This window comes from Sinocyclocheilus anshuiensis, unplaced genomic scaffold (assembly GCF_001515605.1).
Source record: "Sinocyclocheilus anshuiensis isolate Anshui unplaced genomic scaffold, SAMN03320099.WGS_v1.1 scaffold552, whole genome shotgun sequence".
Classification (NCBI taxonomy): Eukaryota; Metazoa; Chordata; class Actinopteri; order Cypriniformes; family Cyprinidae; genus Sinocyclocheilus; species Sinocyclocheilus anshuiensis.
The window spans coordinates 754,905-760,345 of record NW_015554362.1 but is presented as its reverse complement, the minus strand read 5'-3'; positions in this window follow the sequence as shown (position 1 = coordinate 760,345).

Sequence of the window (5,441 nt, the reverse complement as noted above, 5' to 3'; positions counted from 1 at the left end):
TGAGCCAGAATTATTTATACATTTCTTTCAAATAAAAGCCAATGTTTGATATTTTCAATATAATGCAATGAAATTCAGACATTTTTAAGTATGACTTACTTAAACTTACGTAAATACTTTTTGTGGCCAATATATATGCCAATAAAAGGAGATTGTTCAAGTTTAGCTTTTTAAAATGTTCACAGTAAAAATGTTTATTATCATTTAAAATGTTGAATATTAAAAGCTCATATATATTTAAATAAAAAAGAGCCCTTTAGCTTTATTTCTTTTTTTAGTATCCCATGCTTTTGTGTCGGGGTCAGTGCTCTAATGATAAGATTTACATTTTCACACAGGATTTTCTGCAGCCCTCTTGACTATCAAACTGGTTTTTGTTGCCTTGGCAACCTCCAAACCAGAACTGAGCACATGAATTGGCCTTTGGATCAAAATACCATTTAACAACATACTCTCGACACGGACCGGGATCCAGAGTCTGTAGGCATCCCTCCTCTGACACAAGAGAGAGGAAATGTTATGTACAGGAAGTCAGAATTGCAATTATTTGTATTGTATCGCTTTTGAACAGCATTTACCTGCAGTAAAATCATCCTGTATGAGCAGCGGTGGGTCAGTCGGTCCAAAGACGTGAGAGAAATCTGGGAGGAGGTTCAGTTCGTCTCTTTCCAAATATGGTGCTATGGTGCCGATAATGTCTGTGCCGTCTGATTTGGGATCATAGCAGGGGAACAACTCTCCTACTGCACCTGGCTGATTGATTTAATTTAATAACATTAGTATATGTAACCCTGGAGCACAAAACCAGTCTTAAGTCGCTGGGGTATATTTGTAGCAATAGCCAAAAATACATTGTATGGGTCAAAATTATCGATTTTTCTTTTATGCCAAAAATCATTAGGATATTAAGTAAAGATCATGTTCCATGAAGATATTTTGTACATTTCTTACGGTAAATATATCAAAACTTATTTTTTTATTAGTAATATGCATTGCTAAGAACTTCATTTGGACAACTTTAAAGGCGATTTTCTCAATATTTTGATTTTTTTTGCACCCTCAGATTCCAGATTTTCAAATAGTTGTATCTCAGCCAAATATTGTCCGATCCTAACAAACAAACCATACATCAATGGAAATCTAATTTATTCCGTTTTTTCAAAAAATGGACCCTTATGACTGGTTTTGTGGTCCAGGTCCGTGTACGTTTTGATCATTTCATCTCCTATTAAGAACATTAGAACATTAGATGTTACTGCAGGAAGTGGGAAAATGCATACTATTACACAAAACTCTTAGTGGCTTCAAGAACATTGGATAGGCCTGCAACTTCTGTGATGACAAAATCTTCAGATCTGCATTTAGGGCACTGACTTGAGGTCTCCATCCATTGGTCAATACAGACGCCGTTTTTCCATTTCTCGTTGTTGCATTCCAAATAGGAGATGAAATGATCAAAACGTACACGGACCGGTCCAGGGTCACATATGTTCATATGTTTAAATATGTATATGTTCAGAACTAGAGTACATTGATAATAACAGATGGAAAGTTGACCATTAACATTGACTGTTTTGTTTTTAGATTTTTTTTTTGTTCACCAAAACAGTCCTGCATTTTTAAAACATACAAAATACTCCAAATATTGTCGTCTCTATTAATATTACGTCATAAAAGCAGCATGCATAATAATTAGAAAAATGGTGCCTAACTTTATAATAATAATAATAAAAAAATAAATGTACAATAAAAATGCCACACTGCAGAGCATTTATTATGTAATTCAATTAAATAATTACTTTTCTCAGCAAACATGATGTAGCTTTCAGATCAAATATGGCTTTTAGATACATCATGTTTTTAAAACTGATGCAAGTGTCAGTCTCTCAATTAATATAAAATCATAAAAACTGCATGTGTAATAATAATTAGAAAAAGTATTATATTTATATAATAATAATTATATATATATATATATCACGACTTAACCTCTCTTGTATGCTTGTGATCACCAGGTTAATGTGGCTGTAGAGAACCACGCCGACACGCGTGACCTCCAGACTGACTGACGCGCGGTCGATCAAGGTATTCACAAAGTTTTTAATGACCTCAAAGTTTTCCGGGCCGACGCTCTCAGAGCTGTCAATCACAAACACCAGCTCCAGAGGCCGTACTCTGCATATCCGACCACAACCGGACAAACCAGAATAAATCATTTAGACCAAATCAGTTCATCACTAAGCAATCAAATTTAGTGAAAACATCTGCAATTTGAATACTTACCACAAATCATGACCAACATGAGCAGTAAGCCCTGTGTGGAATACTATATCCCATAATGCAATGCACTGGACTTTACCTTACCTTTACATTATTTGACCAAAAAAATCAAATTATTTTTACCCAAAAATGGGATAAAAATGCTAAATAGTTTTCTATTTACAGCTGGCATGAGGTCATGCAACAACAGCATAATACAATACTTGTTTTACACTGGAACAAATTACTTAAAAAGTTCCAAAATGAATTCTTTATTGACATCTGTGTACGTACCGTGAGACCAGGTTCTCCTTTTGTTCCTGTATTACCCTGCGATTATAAAACACAATGTTCAGTGCTTGGAATGATATTGGCGTTGTCAGCTATCATAATGCTTAATGATTAAAAAGCAAGTCTCGCGTGAAGGGTTGACAGTTGATCAAATTTTCCTTCTCGGTTCTTCTCACCGGTGGTCCTGTAGGTCCTGGTTCTCCATGGCTGCCTCTGTCTCCTTTACGTCCTTGTGTTCCTGGTAACCCACGATTGCCCTAGTATAAAGTAGTTACATTACAGAGCTAAAACTCACAATCGTGGTCATGTTTTCAAGCCTGACGTGATGCAACATTTTTTTGATTGCATATATGTTTGGCAGTATAAATCACCAGTTTGGTGGAAAAGAGCGGCTAACATCTCATTTTGTGTTTGATGGAAGAAAAGTCCTACAGGTATGGCATGACATGAGGGTGAGTAAATGTAATTATGTGAAGGATTCATTTAATGCTTGCTGTACAAAATATAAATGCATGCTAGTAGTGGGTATATGACTCTCCTCACCTTCTGCCCCGGCAGACCCTCCCCAGGAAACCCTCTTGGCCCCTGTATTCCCTGATATCCAGGATCACCCTGTACAAAACAGAATAAAGCATAAAATGCATGTCAATTAATGAGTTTCAGTATTTCACTGTTGTACATCACACTATAATGTGTTTCTGAGAATATTGTATCTTGTTGATAAGCCTCAGATTCCTGTTACCTTTGGTCCTTGTATGCCCTCTCCTGGTAATCCTGGAGGACCAGCTGGACCAGTCTGACCAGTGGAGCCCTGCAGACCACAAAAACACTTCTGAGCACACCTGAACAGAATCTCACACCACAATGTGCACCCCAAAAATGAAGGCTATCTTAGGATCATTAAGACTGATTGATTTGATTGATTTTTTGCATTGTGACATTACTATGACATTTAAGGACAATTTCCCCCAGTTTCCATTACTGTAATGATGTGAGGACTTGTCATGTATGTATGACGTGACATGTGGCCAAGTATGGTGACCCATACTCGGAATTAGTGCTCTGCATTTACCCATCCAAAGTGCACACACACAGCAGTGAACACACACTAACACTTTCTTTGTCAACTTATTCTACTAACCCTAAACCTACCCTAACAGTCTACTCTGAGAGTTAGTAGACATGTAGTTGCAAATTAATGAGAATTAGTTGACATGTAGTTACAAAGTTACTTATAGTTAATAGAATGTCTAATGTGGACTATCGAAATAAAGTGTAACCATATATATATATATATATGTATGTATATGTATATATATTAGAATATATATATATTTTTTTTTTTATACGTTTTTTTTTTCAGGATTCTTTGATGAATATAAAGTTCAACAGAACAGCATTTATTTGAAATAGAAATCTTTTGTAACATTATACATGTCTTTACTGTCACTTATGATCAATTCAATGCATCCTTTCTGATTAAAAGTATTAATTTCTTTCAAAAGTCCTGAGAAGTTTACCTTTGGACCAGGGAATCCGACTCCAGTATCTCCCGGTGGACCAGATGCACCAACCAGCCCTCGATCACCCTAGGAACAACCCGAAGGTCAGTGATTCATTTGGATCTTCATATAAATTTAAAGTTCATGTTAATTTAATGCTGATATATTTGCTGCCAAATCTCAGTCATCTTGAGTACATGTAACATTGCTACTTTTTCTTTAAGTCGTAATATCCATGACAACAGGCTACTATTAGCGTGAGATATGGTGAAAGGGTTCAGTACATGTCTTCTCTCATGTTTATTCCAATTGACATTTACAGAGCATAAAGGCACCCCTTGTGTCTAACAGTGAAAGTGTTTTTGCATTATGTGTATGTGTTAAGTGTTATTATATATTTGTCAGATTTTCAAGGCACTCTTTGTTAAACACGAAAGGCAAAAGATCTGCATTTAAACCGAAATGGAAACATCTCTAAAATGTCATTCTTTACCACCAGATCTCCGTCTCTATTTAAGACACAAATATCAGTCACAGACGTCTCACTGAAGATATGATCCTACTTTAGTTCCTGCTGGACCCTCATGTCCCTGGTCTCCTGGAGGCCCTTTCAGACCCTGGTGAAATAATGAAGAAATATGTTGAAATTGGTCTTGCACTCTCATGCAATCATTTTACTAAAGGAATAGTTCACCCAAAAATGAGTTTGTTTCTTCATCGATGGATTTGTTTCATAGAAACATGCAGCTTTTCACTTCACATGATGTTAACTGATGGACTGGAGTGGTGTGGATTACTTGTGGATTATTGTGATGTTTTTATCAGCTGTTTGGACTCTCATTCTGACGGCACCCATTCACTGCAGAGCATCCATTGGCGAGCAAGTGATGTAATGCTAAATTTGGATGAGTAGGATGAGTACATTTTCAGCAATTTTTGGATGAACTATTCCTTTAACAATTCTTCAACTAAATGCCTGTATGCAATAAGCACTAATAATAAAATATAGGATATCACATTTTTAGGCTGCTAGATGCCTGTTAAAATGTGGGTTCTGAAAGACTTGACCCAGTCAATCTGAGCTATTCTGTCTCTTCACTAATCCCACTGTACAAAGTCGTCCTCAGAAAAAGAATAATATCCTGCAAGCCTGGATTCACTGCTTTAGATGTGTACATTAGCATAGGATTATGAGCGATCTGCAGATCACATTCCATAAGTGCAGGGTGGGGAAACAGCCACGGACCGCAGTGATCATGATGTGATGAGACAACTTGGGATAAGACTAATGCATTTAATTTTAGATTTATATATATACAGTGGGTACGGAAAGTATTCAGACCCCCTTAAATTTTTCACTCTTTGTTATATTGCAGCCATTTGCTAAAA